Below are 18,502 nucleotides of genomic sequence, written 5' to 3'. Positions count from 1 at the left end.
CCCAATTTCTTGCTAGCCAAGTTTTTCGAGACTAAGTCTCTCTTTCTCAAGTAGAGACCAAGTCAAATAGGCATGAAATAATGTTTGCAACTATTAATTTTTCACATAAAAGCAAGAACTAGGCTAGACGATCAACACCCAACCATAAACAAACAATAAATCAAACACCCATTAAGTTTACACACTAGGATTGGGTCACATCCCTAGTAAGAATCCAGCTACTCATGCTTAAATTTGAAGAAAAAAAAGAAGTGATAATTAAATCCATATTGATAATTAAAATGATGAAATCAATATTCATAAAGCTCAAAATAGCAAAAACTATTAAAAAGAGTAAAAGAAACAATCTACTGTAGCAGCTGATGTCAAAACTTAACCTAAAAAAGTGAAACTCTTCTATTTATAGAGTGCTAGAATTTTCGGACACAAATGCCCTTTCGGATGTTCTGCGGCTGCACAATTCCATGTGCGGTCCGCACTTTGCTTGAGCCTGACAGGATTGGAAACCTGCGGTCGCACAATTCTGAACTGCGGCCGCACTTCTCTCTTTCTGCAGACAGCACAAATATGTCTACGGCCACACCATGCTCTTTTGCATTCCGCACAAATGTGGTTGCGGCCTCATCATGCTCTTCTACGGTCCACACAAATGTGGTTGCGGCCGCATCATGCTCTTTTGCGGCCACACAATAATTGTGCGGTCCGCACTCTTATTGAACTTGAGATGCAGGTTCTCTGAACTTTGGCTTTTACCCAGTTTCTGCGGCCGCACAATTTCATGTGCGGTCCACATCTTGCAACCTTCTCTGATGGAATTGCTTCATGACCTACAGCCGCAAATGGTATTCTGCGGACCACATTTTGAGCTTTTGTGCTGTTTTTGTCATTAAGTCCATATTACTCCTTCTTGAAGTGGATTTCATCTTTGGAGCTCATCTTACAATATTCCTGCAATTGAGCATATTTTATCAGTTTTCGGGAATACCATTAAGAGCTTTTGGACTAAAATGAAAGCAAAAAAAGCGCTAATAAGTAGTCAAAATCCCCACTTTTCAACTCCCCCAAACTTAAGATTTTGCTTATACTTAAGCAAATAAGGTAATTCCTACCTCCACAAGTTAAGATCCATTCCAGCTAATCAAAGGTGAATCAATCATACATCAATTGGGACCAACAATTACCCACGAATTATCAACAAGGCAACAAGTTAAACTTTTAAGCACGAATAGTTTTAATGTCACACTTGAGCATCAAGAGTTGACTTTATTCATCAAGGAAGCTCGCTCTTTCATGTAGGTCATTGTGGATCCCTAACTCCTCCTCCTCTACTCTCATTTTTCCTATCTCACTTAAGAATATAGCACTCAATTCACAAGTTTGTGAAAGGTTCACTCATCTCTCTCAAAACAATGTCGCAAATACGGATTTTAGGCTCAATTGGGTTGACTAAGGATAAAAACTTTGGTGGGCCGTGAAAATTTCAAACGGTTCAAGGAGAGCCTGCAATCACTTTTCAAGCCAAGCAGGACTTAAAATTTCACCTAGAAACACATTCTGGACAAGTTCTAGACATTTTCACGGGTACTTGGACTTGCACTAACAACATCTCACCTCTCACGTAGTTGGATTGTTAAAGTGGATAGAGTCGAGGGCCCACAACGACCATATTCAAGATTGAAAATCACTATGGTTCGACTGAATGACTCGATGATTGCCTAAGTCAACACAAGAGTCACAAGGTAACAAACTAGAGCTATTTCTTTCCAAAAATCTTGTTTTTAACCATATGCACGTAGTTATGTGTGTTGGTACCAAGTGACGCATGTTTGACTCTTCGAGCATGACTCAATTAGGTCTTTTTATTCATTATTACTACTATTCTTACCAAAACACCAAAAATGGACTCAATTTCTTAAGAAGGTTGTCACGCCATCCAACATTGGGAAGATTCTCCCGGTTCACACAAAAATTACCTTTGGAAAGAACCGTGGCATTAAGAAAACCAAAGGCTTATTTTTCACTAAAACATAAAAAAAAGCTACAAAATTAAAAAGAAGCTACGAAAATTAAACATAGATTAATAAGAAAATAGAATAAAGAAGATAAAAAAGCTAACTACTGAAAGCATAATGAATATACATAATGAGAGAGGAAAAGAGAGAATATATACATCAAGAGAGAACAGAGAGAATATATACAGAATAAAGAGAAAGAAGAAAATATTATCAGTTATTACAAACCAAATGTCTAAAAGTCATTCAAATAGAAAATAACTCCGCCCCCCGAATAAAAATAAGCATTGTCCCCAATGGATAATCAAAAGAAGAATAAAGAAGGGTAAGAGTGAAAACGACTACCTATGTGGCCTTGGACATCTTCGTGTCTATAGCAGCGTCACCACCCTTAATCTCCTCTAACTGGATCTCATCATCATCAGCTATGGGAGTAACTGGGTTGGTGAAAAACTGGTGCACTGCCTCTGCAGTTTCGGCAGCCAGGTCTGGCTTCTCAAACTGGCCAGCTGGTGCCACTGGAGTTGATGGTGCTATTAGATATGTTGGTGCTGGTGGGTTTGATCCTATGATCATATCAAATGAAAGATCACCATCTGATGCTATCTTGGTCACCTTTCTCCTCAACCTGTTAACTGATTTCCTAGACGCCTGAGATTTAATCATTTTCTTTAACTGCTTCCCCAACTCAATCAATGCTCCATGTGCTACCAAGGTATCCATGATGGTGGTCTGGTTCTCCAAGATCTTGTTCAATGTATCCTCCACTGTCGGAGGAATCTGGGGTATCGGGATGGATGACTGTGCTGCAACAGAATTGGATATGTTAGACAGCTTTGCAGTGGCTATCTGCATCCAGTTTTTGAGGCTCACCAGTGTTTAGGAGATTCGCAACATAGATAGTGGATGAGTTGGCATGGGCACCGGCTTCAAATCCAATGTGGAGGGAACTGATGCTGAAGGACCTAAAGAAGTAGGTGGAGGCATAGCTGCTGCACCATCAGAAGGCTCTACTGAAGTTGATGGCATGTCAACTATCTCAGCAGCTACCCCGGCGGGCTCATCAGACTGGCCTGCAGTAGTAGAGGGTTGACCCTTTTTCTATGGGTTTCCACCACCCATCAACGAATACCATGAGAAGGGCTTCTTCGCCCGCACCTTGGTACCATAATCCCTCGGCTCCACCCCCGCATCTATAAGGTACTCAGTGATGGTGTTGGGATACGGGTAGGAGGTGTCACCTTGCTTGGCAACCACATACATGTTGGCCGATATCACGGCACCCACATTGATTGGCTACCCGACCATGATAGAAGCGACTAGCACTGCCCGCTGAATTGGAAGATTTGTTTCATTTTGGCACAGGTCTAGTCTGCTACACACGAATATTTTCCATCCCTTTGCCTCAAAATTTAGGGTGTTCCACTGAATGGGAACCCCTACTATGATCCATGCTGGAGGCGGCCTCGGAGCTGCAATAAACTCAGTTAGCCATGGTCGAACTACATCTCCCAGTGCTAACTTGTCCAAGTATTGCACAGGCTCCATATCCTCAAACCTTAAATACGTATTCAGGGTGCCTCATCTCGAATCTTACCTTTAGATTTCTCATTTTTGTTTCCTTGGTCCATTTATTTATATGCGCCACATTGGCGTAAAATTGCCGGACCATGTATTTCTTGGCGTCTACCACACATTTGGTGAACCACATCCACCCCTTCCGCTCCCGGAACTATCTCAACACTGCTGGGTTGTATTTGTCAAGGTCTTTTATCATGAACTAATGCTCAAAAGTGAGCGATCTCATTGGCCACTACTCTCGAAAGCTTGTGAAAGCAGCCAGTCTAACAAACCTATCTTCCCAAATCTCTTTCTTATTCGACCTGTCAAGGCTGATAACTCTGGTATCATCACCTCGGTCATCATCCAGAATATCATCAGTATTCACTGTAGTAGTAGATACAAAGGGGGCATGTGTGGACGAGGGCTCTAAAGCCTGACTGTTACCTTCCGAACCCTCGGAAGTGCTATCAGAGGAGGAAGGCTCGTCTCTAAGTTGGTATCAGCCCTGTGGCTGTTGTGGTTGTGATTGAACAGTAGGATGCTCTTGTATTGAGTCACCCTCCGACGCTTCCCGAGACGGGGCATATGAACTAGACTTGGAAGGCTCAGGCTGTCTTCCTCGGTCTGCTGTGACTTTATTACTGATTACCCTTTGGAGGGTGAGGGGTAAATTGATTTTGCCTCTGCCTCTGGAAGGTTCACCCTTCCTCTTTGATGTATCACCACGACCTCGTAATCTAACCATTATCTGTAACAAACAACAGTAGGAGTCAGTTATAGTTCAAGTGTTGATAAATAGACATTTACAGAACAAAATATGTTTGCAGTGAAGGGAAGTGCGGTTCGCACAATTGCAAGTGCGGCCGCAACCTGGGTTGTGCGGATAGCATAATTTGGACTTGCGGACGCAGAGATGAAACTACGATCCATACAATTATGAGTGTGACCGAACATCTGAAGTGTGGTCCGCATAATTGTCAGTGTAGCCACACTAAATAGAAACTCTATGAAGACAGAAATTGGCCTGATCTCTTGATTACCTCAAGTCAGGTTTTACGATCTCTAGGTTCAACCCTTTAATTGTGCTTATCAATCTTTCGATTGACCTAATTTCTTGCTAGCCAAGTTTTTCGAGACTAAGTCTCTCTTTCTCAAGTAGAGACCAAGAAAAATAGGCATGAAATAATGTTTTCAACCATTATTTTTTCACATAAAAGCAAGAACTAGGCTAGATGATCAACACCCAACCATAAACAAGTGATAAATAAAACACCCATTAAGTTTACACACTAGGGTTGGGTCACAACCCTAGTAAAAATCTAGCTACTCATGCTTAAATTGGAAGAAAAAGAAGAAGAAGTGATAATTAAACCCATATTGATAATTAAAATGATGAAATCAATATTCAAAAAGCTCAAAATAGCAAAAACTACTAAAAAGAGTAAAAGAAGTAGTCTACTGTAGCAGCTGATGTCAAAACTAAACCTATAAAGGTGAAACTCTTCTATTTATACAGTGTTCGAATTTTCGGACAAAAATGTCCTTTCAGATGTTCTGCGACCGCACAATTCCATGTGCGGTCCGCAGTTTGCTTGAGCTTGACCGGATTAGAAACCTGCAGCTGCACAATTCTGAAATGCGGTGCATTTCTCTCTTTCTGCGGACACCTCAAATATGTCTGCGGCTGCACAATGCTCTTCTGCGATCCGCAAAAATATGGTTGCGGCGACATCATGATCTTCTGTGGTCCTTACAAATATGGTTGCGACCGCATCATGCTCTTTTGCGGCCGCACAATAACTGTATGGTACGCACTCTTGTTGAAATTGAGATGCAGGTTCTCTAAACTTTGGCTTTTACCTAGTTTTTACGGCCGCACAATTTCATGTGCGGTCCGCATCTTGCAACCTTCTCTGGTGGAATTGCTTCATGACCTGTGGCCGTAGATGGTATTATGCGGATCAGACTTTGAGCTTTTGTGCTTTTTTGTCCTTAAGTTCAGATTACTCCTTCTTGAAGTGGATTTCATCTTTGGAGTTCAACTTCTAATATTCCTGCAAATAAGCATATTTTATCAGTTTTTGGGAACACCATTAAGCGCTTTTGGACTAAAACGAAAGCGAAAAGGCACTAATAATTAGTCAAAATCCCCACTTATCAGTGTCCATCATTTCAGATCGGGACACGCAGTTTACATCATAGTTTTGGAGAGCAGTGCAGCGAGAATTAGTCACCCGGTTCAGTTGAGTACATCATTTCACCCTCAGACGGACGGACGGACAATCCGAGCTCACTATTCAAATATTGGAAGATATGCTATGCGCTTGTGTTATAGATTTTGGGGGTTGGAATTCGTTTTGCCACTGGCAGAGTTTGCTTACAATAATAGCTACCAATCGAGCATTCAGATGGCTCAGTATGAGACTTTATAAGGGCGATGGTGTTGGTCTCTGGTGTGTTAGTTTGAGCCGGGTGAGGCTAGGCTATTGGGTACTGATCTAGTTCAGGATGCTTTGGAAAAGGTTAAATTGATTCAGGAATGACTTCACACGGCTCAGTCTAGATAGAAGAGTTACACCGACCGGAAGGTTCGCAATGTTGCTTACATGGTAGGAGAGAAGGTACTACTTTGATTTTCGCCTATGAAGGGTGTTATGAGCTTTGGGAAGAAGGGCAAGTTGAGTCCTAGGTATATTGGGCCTTTTGAAATACTTAAGAAGATTGGAGAGGTGGCTTATGAACTTGCATTGCCACCTAATCTATCGGGTGTTCATCAAGTGTTTCATGTATCTATGCTATGGAAGTATGTCGGGGATTCGTCTCACGTTTTGGATTTCAGTACGGTTCAGTTGGATAGTAATTTGACTTATGATGTGAAGCTGGTGGCCATCTTGGATCGGCGGGTTCGAAAGTTGAGATCAAAGAACATAGCTTCAGTGAAAGTGCAGTGGAGAGGCCAACCAGTCGGAGAAGCTACCTGTGAGATTGAGTGGGCGATGCAGAGCAAATATCCACACCTATTTGAGGCTCCAGGTATGATTCTAAACCCGTTCGAGGATGAACGTTTGTTTAAGAGGGGGAGAATGTAACGACCAGGCTAGTTGTTTTGAGTATTACAATCCCGTCCCCCCCCCCATTTAATATTCAATTTGTGCTTTACAGTTATTATGTGACTTGTCGGGGTAATTGGTTTGGGTCCGGTGAGGTTTCAAAACGAATTGAGACACTTAGTCTCAAAGATGAAAACTTAAGTTGAAAAGGTTGAACGGATGTTGATTTATGTGTAAACGAACCCGAAATAGAGTTTTGATGATTCCAATAGCTCCGTATGGTGATTTTGGACTTAGGAGCGTGTCCAAAAAATTATTTGAAAGTCCGTAGTTAAATTACGCTTAAAATGGCAAAAATAAAAATTTTAGTTTGAAAAGTTGACCGGGGAGTTGACTTTTTGATATTGGGGTCGGAATCCAGTTCTGAAAAGTTTCATAGGTCCGTTACATCATTTACGACTGGTGTGAAAATTTTGAGATCAATCAGACTTGATTTGATAGGTTTCGGCATCGAATGTAGAAGTTTAAACTTTTTAGTTTCATTAAGCTTGAATTGGGGTATGATTCATGGTTTTAGCGTTGTTCGATGTGATTTGAGGCCTCAACTAAGTTTTTATGATGTTTTAGGACTTGTTGGTATATTTGGTTGAGGTCCCGGAGGCCTCGGGTGAGTTTCGGATGGTTAACAGATCAAATTTGGACTTAGAACAAAGCTGGAAATTTTCTGCCTTCTGATACAACCGCACCTGCAGAAATTGGCTCATAGATGTGAGCTCGCAGAAACGAGATGAGCATCGCAGAAGCATGAAATCCGCAGAAGTGGACAGAACCTCGCAGAAGCGAGTCAGCAGAAGCGACACCAAGGTCGCAGATGCGGAGGTAAGGGGAAGCTGGGCAAAACTGCAGAAGCGGACGCTTCTTCGCAGAAGTGAGCCCGCAGAAGCGGACTTCTTGTCCGCCAAAGCGAAAGCAGTCATAGAAGAACTAGCTTCACCGCAAAAGTGGAACCACAGATGCGGTTAAAAATTCCGCATAAGCAGAACCTCTGGGCAAAGTACAAAAACAGAGGGGTCCGAGATTTTCTCATTTTTGGACATTCCAAACACGGGTTGAGGCGATTTTTCAGAGAGAATTCACGGGAAATCTTGAGGTAAGTCACTTGTGATCATTATTAGTCAATAATATTGAATTATCGTTGAGTATTCCGACTAGATTACGTATTTTTGAGGTGTAATTTGAGAATTTGGGCATAGAGATTTCAAAATAAGAAATTAAGATTTGAAGGTCGAGTTGATGTTGGAATTTGGTAAATTTGGTATGGTTGGACTCGTGGCTGAATGAGCATTCATATTTTGTAACTTTTGTCAGGTTCCGATATGTGGGCCCCACATGCAATATTTGAGTATAATTTTAGATTTTGTTGGAAAATTAGTATTTTCATATGGAATTAATTTCTATAATTTGTATTGACTAAATCGAATTAATTGTGACTAGATTTGAGGTGTTCGAAGGTTGATTCGCGAGGCAAAGGCATAGCAAAATAACAAATTTCACGGTTTGAGGTAAGTAACAGTTCTAAATTTTGTCTTGAGGGTATGAAACCCCCATGTGTACAACTGAATGATCTCTCAATACTTCCATATCCTCGATCTGGATGACACGTTGTAACAATGGTTGAGCAACCCTGGCTCCCTTATAGACCCTCTGTAGTATCACAAAGCGTAGGCGCATAGTTGATACCAAGTGCGCAATTTCATACATGAGTGGATGCAAAAGAAAATAAGATATATGCTTCAAGCAGAATAAATGATGCACGATAAGGAATGAAAGAAGTGGAAATTTTCCTACTAGCTCTGTAGCCTCTCAAAGATAAGTACATACGTCTCCGTACCGATCCGCAAGACTCTACTAAACTCGTTCGTGACTCGTAGAACCTATGAACCTAGAGCTCTGATACCAACTTGCCACGACCCAAAATCTCACCACATGAATCGTGATGGTACTTAGTCTCTAAGATTAGGTAAGCCGATTACAATTTCATTTCGAGCCATTTTTTATTTAAATATAATTATAACAACCTCTCAAGAATGGTAATACAGAGTCACAAACTCTAACTGAATACATGCAATGATCTTAAGGGTCGAATATACAATACTATTCGAATAAGAGTTGATAGTACAATATAATGGAAAGACTCCAAGGGACTATTACAACCAAGCAGTCCTACCTTGAATCCTTGCGATCACACTCTAATCTCTTCCCGAATCCGATATCTCCAATACTTGGCTCAACACAAAAATGTGCAGAAGTGTAGTATGAGTACACCACAGTCTGTACCTAGTAAGTATCAAGACTAACCTCGATAGAGTAGTGACGAGGTACAGTCAAGACACTCACTAATCAAATAATCTGTACAATATAGCATATAAAAATAATAAAAAATAAATAGCAGTGACGGTAACAATAAACAACTTGTGACATAAATAGCACGGCAACAGGACCACCATAAATATTGCTCAAACGAACAATAAACACAAGTACATCCAATTAATCAAGTTTTTCAAAATATAAATCTTTTATCTATGAGTTCTTTTCAAATAAAAATCTTTAGAATGTAATCCGTACAATTAAATATATTCCGAATATACTTCCTTCAAATAAATATCTTACGAATATAATTCTTTCTAATAAATATCTTTCAAATATAATTCTTTCAAATAATATTTTGAATATAATTCTTTCAAATAAAAGTCACCTTGCCACACCTCATTTAAAAATCATCAAAATACGGGTCTCAACCCACTTCCATATTTCCACGGCACCTCGTGCCCATATTTCCCTCACAACTGCACGGACAACTCACGTGCCAAAAATATCAATGTATATAAGATCCATATGATCAATTTATTTCCACTAAAGTGAGTTTATAATTTTTAAATCAAGTAAGAAATCAACAAAGAAATGAATTTATTTTAGAAATCATTTGGGTGAAGAAAGTAACATTGCACTTAAATTAAAGCATCAGATAAACTACTGATTTGGATGTAAAACTATTTAATTTAAAATATAATAAAAATTTCTTTTATTTAAAACAACCCAATCATAAAAAATCAGTAAGAAAAACCAGAAATATACTTCTTCAGAGTCTCGTGCTAAAACGCCAAAGCCAACATAATAAAACTAGGAGCATAAAACGCATAATAATAATAATAATAATAATAAAGTCAACTAGTGCATCAAGGAAGAAGACAAGAATTTACATATTAAATAAAACAAAATCACCAAAGACAAGAACATAAATAAAGAAATATCAATAGGGCACTCCCGAGGTACAGCCTCGTAGTCTCAAACTAGTAGTTCCCCTATTAGCCACGCCTTTCTAGCCACCCTTATCTCACCCATGCGTTTCAACACCCTGACCTTATATCACTGCATACGTATCAATATCACAATATTTCACAAATCGCACCTCAAGTGCCCAAATATCACAGCATAATACGACTTGCACCTCAAGTGCTCACATATCACAAATTGCACATCAAGTGCTCAAATATTACAACATATCACAAATTGCATATCAAGTACTCAAATATTATAACATATCACTAATTGCACATCAAGTGTTCAAATATTATAACTTGTCACAGAAATCAAAAATACATTAATTTTTCACAATAAGGATCCCACGACTCGATCATAATGTGCACAACATATTAACAAAATGTTCGGGAGTGTACAACTCAACCTAATAATATTTTACAATTTGGCACTTTGCCTCAATATGATCTACGGCCTTTATAATTCAATACCAAATTTTCAACAACGTGAACTGAAAAGTAATTCATTAAGGAACAACACCTCTTTTAAATCTCAACTTCAGGAAATAAATAGATTTATTCATCCTATTAACTAAATTTTTCATTTAAATTATATGTAGGTAAAATAAATAATGAAAGTGTTTTCCTTAAAAATGGCAACTCAAACAAACACAGAGTTCACATAAAAGTCAAGTGGCAATCCCACCAAATTATCATATAAAAATAACCTCGACAAACAAGAAATGAGGCATGACAAATAAGGGATTTAATAAGTTACAACATTTTTCTAATTTAATACATAAGGGTGTCTACGAATTTTAACCGATATAATTTGCACATATAAACCAAGTACGTACTCGTCACCTCGCGTACATGATTTTCAATCACACAATTTCCACATAAGACTCAATACCTAAGGTGTAATTCCCCCACTCAAGGTTAGGAAAGATACTTACCTTAATGGAGTTAGGCCGATATTCCAAAATAGCATTCTTGCGCGAAATGACCTTCGGACGGCTCAAATCCAAAATCCACCCCTTAATGATACTACAACAATCCACTACACTAAGCAGCTTCAATCTACAATAATGCAAGACAATTGTACCAATATTAGCAATATTTCCATAGTTTAGGCCATTTAGGCATTTTATCAAACACCTAGAGTGCATAAATCTCTACAACCTTCTTCAATGGAATTTCTTCACCGAACAACCACCTTCCACACAAATGATTCACCCAATATACAAATCTTATCAATTAATTCATTTTATAATATCTACAATGGGTATTCATTTTACTTGAGAATTTATGGCTTCCAATCACTATACCATGAGTTACAATACTTAATTCATACTCATATTCCCATAATAAATTGGTACATGTAAGTCTAAGGGTGTAGGATTATCTTTTGTAACGATCCGGACGGTCATTTTGAGTAATATAATCCCGTTCCCCTAATTACTGCTCAATTTATGCTTTAAAGTTGTTTTATGACTTACCGGGATAGTTGGTTCGGGTCCGGAAGTAATTCGAAGTGAAATGAGACACTTAGTCTCATAATTGAAAATTTTAAGTTAGAAAAGTAACGGGATATGGACATATATGTAAACGATCTCGAATTTAAATTTTGATGGTTCTGATAGCTCCGTATGGTAATTTTGGACTTAGGAGCATATACGAAAAATTATTTGGAGGTCCGTAGAGGAATTAGGCTTGAAATGCCAAAAGTTAAATTTCTGGGAAGTTTGACCAGGGGGTTGACTTTTTGATATCGGGGTTGAAATCCGATTCTGAAAATTTTAATAGGTCTGTTATGTCATTTATGACTTGTGTGCAAAAATTGAGTTCAATCGGACGTGATTGGATAGGTTCCGGAGCCATTTGTAAAAATTAGAAATTTCAAAGTTCATTAAGCTTGAATTAGGGGTAATTCATGGTTTTAGCGTTGTTTGAGGTGATTTGAGGGTTCGACTAAGTTTGTATGATGTTTTAGGACTTGTTGGTATATTTATTTGAGGTCCCGAGGGGCTCAGGTGAGTTTTGGATGGTTAACAGATCAACAATTTGGACTTGAACAGCTGCTGGAAGTTTCTGATATCTGAAGTTGTTTTCCTTCTACGCGATCGCGTGAATGTGTCTGCGATTGCGTAGGCTTAGTTGGTCAGTGGAGGTTTTTGTTCTATGCGATTGTGTGGGGATATCTATGATTGCGTAGGGTAAATATGAGGCAGTGATATTTTGTACTTCGCGTTCACGTGAAGCGGGTCGCGATCGCTTAAATATGTGAGGTTGTTATTCGCGAACACGTGAAAAAGGTCGCGTTTGCGTAGAGGATATTTTGTGCTTCGTGATCGCGTGGTTAGGTCCGCGATCACGTAGGTCTATGATGTTGTGCATTGCGATCGCGTGGGAAAGTCCGCGATTGCGTAGATTTAAATCTGGGCGATGGAAAATTATTCTCTGCGATCGCGTGGGAATGTTCGCGATCACGTAAAGCAAATGTCTAGGCAGAGACTCTAAGTTCTGAAAATGGGACTTCATTCCATTTTCCATTTTTAAAGGATTGGAGCTCGGGAAGAGGCAATTTTTGGGAAAGTTTTAGAGAAAACAACGGGGTAAGTATTCTTAACTCAATATTGGTTAAATTACCCGAATCCATGGTTGTTTTAAACATTTAATCGGTGAACTAAGTTGGAAAATTGTGAAAACCCTCTTGGTTTAATTTGGAGATTTGAGGGTCGAGTTGATGTCGGATTTGAGTAAAATTTTTATGGTTAGACTCATGGTTGAATGAGCGTTCATATTTTGTAACTTTTGTCGGGTTCTGAGATGTGGGCCCCACGAGCGATTTTTGAGCTAAATTTCGGTTTTTTTTATGGAAAATTAGTATTTTCTTATAAAATTAATTCCAATAAATTTTATTGATTGAAACGAATTATTTGTAACTAGATTCGAGGCTTTCGGAGACCAATTCTCGTGGCAAGGGCATAGCGGAATAAAGAATTATGCGGTTTGAGGTAAGTAACAGTTTTAAATCTGGTCCTGAGGGTATGAAACCCCGGATTTTTGTATCATGTGATTACTTTGGAGGTAACACACATGCTAGGTGATGGGCATGTGGACGTGTACCAAGGGGATTGTGACTTGGTCCGTCCCGTGAAACTTTAAAGTTGAATAATTTGTTGTTAGCTATATGCTCTCTATGTGTTGTGGAAATTTGACTGTAAGACATGTTAGAAACCATGTTTAGGCTATATGTTGGTACTGCTGGGACCCACAGAGGTCGTGTACATGTTGAATTATCTGCTAAATTATTGTTTGGTACTCAGTCACAGTTTACTTGTTTATTTTATCTTAGTCTCTATTGTTCATTATTGATGCATCATGTCATTGTTTTTTTGGGTTGATTTCATGATTATTGTGAGCCCGAGAGACTAAAGAGATTTATGACTGAGTGAAGTCGAGGGCCGGATTGTAAGATATTGATATTATACCATGTGTGTTGGCCGTGCGGATCCAGATATTGATACTATAGCACGTGCGTTGTCCTTGCAGCACGTGAGTTGGCCGTGCGAATCCAGATATTGATACTATGGAACATGAGTTGGTCGTGCATCACATGATTTGGCCGTGCAGATTATAGTGCTTGGGCTGTAGGAGCCCCTCCGGAGTCTATACAACCCCAGTGAGCGCGGATACCCATTGAGTGTGAGTGCTGAGGGCTGAGAGCTGAGAGCCGAGTGGTTGAGCTGTTGTGACGAGTTGAGTATCTGTTGCCTGAGAGGTTGTACTTGCTTTTCATTTGTTGTTGCACTTAGTTGCTATCTGTCATTGTTGTGAAATTCTCTGAAAGATTTTATATACGAATTACATGAACTTGAACTGTATAAAATTGATTTGACTTAAACTGCCGAATTTGAAAACATGTCTATACCTTGTTGGAATTACTGGAAATAAACTGTAACTGTGTAGCTCGTCATTATCTTCAGTTCCTTATTTAATATTGTTACTTGCTGAGTTGGTTGAACTCATACTACACCCTGCACATCGTGTGCAAATTCAGGTGTTCCCGGACATAGCGGGTGTTGATTCTTTTGCACAACGGATTTTATGGAGATTCTAAGGTAGCTATCATGTTTCGCAGACCTTGCCTCTCCTTCCCTATCTCCTTATTTACTGTATTTGGTCTCAGATTATTTTAAATCATATTTTCCAGACTTGTATTCATTATAGAATGCTCATGTACTCAGTGACATCAGGTTTTGGGGAGTGTTCGTATCAGTATTTGTGGGATTTTTGTATTGTATTTAATTATTGTATTTTCAAACTTAAAGAGAAATTGTGGTTTATGGAGATTATCGGCTTGTCTAGTATTGAGATATGCGCCATCACGACAGGTTGGGATTTTGGGTCGTGACAAGTTGGTATCAGAGCTTTAGGTGACATAGGTCTCACGAGTCATGAGCAGGTTTAGTAGAATCTTGCGGATCGGTACAGAGACGTCTGTACTTATCTTCGAGAGGCTACAGAACCCTTAGAAAAATTTCGCTTTCTTGTATTCTATCGTACGAATTTGTTGATTCCGGAAACTAATTTTTTGTTATTCTATTCTCTCACAAATGGTGAGGACACGTACTACTGGATTGGACGGTCAGCCACCAATGCCACTGGTTAGGGCCGTGAGAGGCCGGGGTCGAGGTAGAGGTCAAGGTGTAGCTCGTACCACAATTTGACCCGCACCTGTACTACCACCAGTTACTCCAGGTCAGGAGCAGATTCCAGATATAGCTAAGCCGACAGGACCAGTTCAGGCACCGGCTGTGCTTATTTAGATTCCAGGCCTTCAAGAGACTTTGGCCTAGATATTGACAGTCTACACTGGTCCTTCTCAGGTGGTTTCGGCTCAGGACACACCTGCCACTTCTCAGGCTGGGGGAGGTACTCATACCCCTGTTGCCCGTACCCTAGACTAGGTAGTACAGGGACGTCAGATACCGGGGGCAATTCCAGCCTAGCTGGTTGTAGCTGCTCAGGCCCCGGTAGTTCCTTTTATGGCAGATGATGAGCAGAGGAGATTTCATAGATTTAACAGGCTTCGACCTCCACCATTTAGCGGTACTGAGTCAGAGGATGCTCAGGGTTTTCTGGATAGGTGTCAGCAGATGCTTCAGACAGCGGGTATTCTAGAGACCAGTGGGGTCTTGTTCACTACTTTTCAGTTTTCTGGGCTGCATTCAGATGGTGGAAGTCTTATGAGAGGCGTTGGTGCAGTACAACTTACATGGAAGGATTCTTCATTCTCTTCTTAGAGAAGTTCGTGCCACAGTCTCGCAGAGACGAGCTGCAAAGACAGTTTGAGCAGTTACATCAGGATGGCATGTCTGTGACGTAGTATGAGATGAGATTTTCTGATTTGGCTCGTCACACAGTCTGGTTGGTTCCCACTGATAGGGAGAGTATTAGGAGGTTCATTGATGGCCTCACATATCAGTTGCAGTTACTTATGACTAGGGAGAGGGTGTCTGGTGCTACTTTTGATAAGGTAGGTGACATTGCTCGGCAGATAGAGATGGTTCGTAGCTAGGAACGTGGAGAGACGGAGGCTAAAAGGCCTCGTGGTCTAGGTGATTACATAAGTGTTCCTTTAGGGGGTCAGTTTTATCGCGGTAGGGGTCGTTTGCTCAAACGAGTCGTCCAGCTCATCATGGCGCATCAGCTAGCCACAGTTCTTACTGTGCTTACTCAGACCAATCTTCATTCAGTGCACTACCAGCGCAAAGTTCTCATCATGCCTCGTCCGCTCATGCTTCTATAAGTAATTCCTCGGGATATCAGGAGCAGCAGTTCCGTTAGAGGATGGGTTATTTCGAGTGCGGAGAATTTGCTCATTTCAAGAGAGAGTGTCCTAAGTTGTTGAGTGGGGCTCTACAGGAGAGTCCTCGACTGATAGAACTAGCACCAGCAGTCTCACCACCCGCCCATCCAGCTCGAGGTGGGGGTCAGGCAGCTAGGAGGCCGATCAGGTGGCGGCCAGGCCCGATTCTATGCTTTTCCTGCCATGCCAGATGTTGTTGCTTCAGATGCAGTGATCACATGTATTGTTTCAGTGTGCCATAGGGAGGCTTCTATATTATTTGACCCTGGTTCCACTTATTCATATGTATCATCGTATTTTGCTCATTATCTGGATATGCCCTGAGAGTCCTTAGTTTCACCTGTTTGTGTATCTACACTGGTGGGCGATATTATTACTTTGGACCGTATGTATCGGTCGTGTGTGGTATCTATTGGGGAACTGGAGACCAGGGTTGATCTCTTATTACTCTGTATAGTTGATTTCGATGTAATCTTAGGTATGGATTGGTTGTCTCCATGTCATGCTATTCTGGACTGTCACGCAAAAACCATGACGTTGACGATGCCAGGGTCGCCGAAGGTTGAATGGAGGGGTTCTCTAGATTTTGTTCCTAGCAGGGTAATTTCTTATTTGAAGGCCCAACGTATGGTTGGAAAGGTATGTTTGTCATATTTGGCCTTTGTGAGAGATGTTGATACAGATACTCCTATTATTGATTCAGTATCGGTCGTGCGATACTTTCCGAACATATTTCCTGCAGACCTGCCGGGTATGCCACCCGACAAGGATATTGATTTCGGTATTGATTTTGTGTAGGGCAATCAACCCATTTCTATTCCTATGTATCCTATGACACCAGTTGAGTTAAATGAATTGAAGAGCAACTTCAGGAACTCCTTGAAAAGGGGTTTATTACGCCTAGTATGTCACCTTGGGGTGCACCGGTTCTGTTTGTGTAGAATAAAGATTATACTATGCGGATGTGCATTGATTATAGGCAGTTGAACAAGGTTACAATCAAGAATAAATATCCTTTGCCGCGTATTGATGACTTATTTGACCAGCTTCAAGGAGCGAGGGTGTTCTCCAAAATTGATTTGAGATCGAGGTATCACCAGTTGAAAATTTGGGATTCAGATATTATAACGATGACATTCAGAACTCGTTATGGCCACTATGAATTTCTTGTGATGTCATTTGGGCTAACCAATGCCCCAACAACATTTATGCATTTGATGAATAATGTATTCCAGCCATACCTTGATTTATTTATCATAATATTTATTGACGATATTCTGGTGTACTCACGTAGTCAGGAGGAGCATGCACAACACTTGGGTATTGTATTACAGAGGCTGAGAGAGGAGAGACTTTATGCCAAATTTTCTAAATATGAGTTCTAGCTTAGTTCGGTTGCATTCTTGGGACATATAGTGTCCAATGAAGGAATTAAGGTGGCTCCAAAAAAATAGAGGCAGTTCAAAATTGGCCCAGACCATCTTCAGTTACTGAGATTCGGAGTTTTCTCGGCTTGGCCGGTTATTATCGTCGCTTCGTGGAGGGTTTCTCGTCTATTGCATCACCTATGACTAAATTGACCCAGAAAGGTGCCCCGTTCAGGTGGTTAGATGAGTGTGAGGAGAGCTTTCAGAAGCTCAATACATCTTTGACTATAAATCCAGTATTGGTGTTGCCTACAGGTTCAGAGTCTTATACTGTGTATTGTGACGCATCGCGTATTGGTCTCGGCGCAGTGCTGATGCAAGATGGTAGGGTGATTGCCTATGCGTCCAGACAATTAAAGGTACATGAGAAGAATTACCCGGTCCACGATATTGAGTTAGCAGCTATTGTTCATGCCTTAAAAATTTGGCGGCATTACTTGTACGGTGTCCAGTGTGAGGTATATACTGACCATTGGAGTCTACAACATTTGTTTAAAGAGAAGGATCTTAATTTGCGGCAGCGAAGATGGTTATAGTTACTTAAGGATTATGATATCACCATACTCTATTATTCCGGTAAGGCCAATGTAGTGTCCGATGCCTTGAGTCGTAAAGTAGAGAGTTTGGGCAGCTTAGCATACTTACCAGTACCATAGAGGCCTTTAGTATTGGATGTTTAGGCCTTGGCCAACCAGTTTGTTATATTGGATGTTTCCAAGCTGAGTCGAGTTTTAGCTTGTGTGGTTTCTCGGTCTTCTTTATATGATCGCATCGGAGAGCGCCAGTATGATGATCCATATCTGCTTGTCCTTAAGGACACGGTTCAGCACGATAATGCCAATGAAGTCACTATTGGAGATGACAGTGTATTACAGATGCAGGGCAGGCTATGTGTGCGTAATGTAGATGGTTTTCATGAGTTGATTCTCCAGGAAGCTCACAGTTCGCGGTACTCCATTCATCCATGTGCCACAAAGATGTATCAGGATTTGAGGCAGCACTATTGGTGCAGGCGAATGAAGGAAGATATAACTGGGTTTGTAGCTCGGTGTCTAAATTGTCAACAGGTAAAGTATGATCATCAGAGACCGGGCGGACTACTACAGAGACTTGAAATTCCGGAGGGTAAATGGGAGTGTATTACCATGTACTTCGTAGTTGGGCTTCCACGAACATTGAAGAAGTTTGATGCGGTTTGGGTGATTGTAGATCGGTTGACCAAATCCGCGCATTTTATTCCAGTTGGTACTAATTATTC

Source organism: Nicotiana tabacum, chromosome 17 (genome assembly GCF_000715075.1).
Source record: "Nicotiana tabacum cultivar K326 chromosome 17, ASM71507v2, whole genome shotgun sequence".
NCBI classification, from domain to species: domain Eukaryota; kingdom Viridiplantae; phylum Streptophyta; class Magnoliopsida; order Solanales; family Solanaceae; genus Nicotiana; species Nicotiana tabacum.
Note: the sequence above shows the minus strand (reverse complement) of the source record.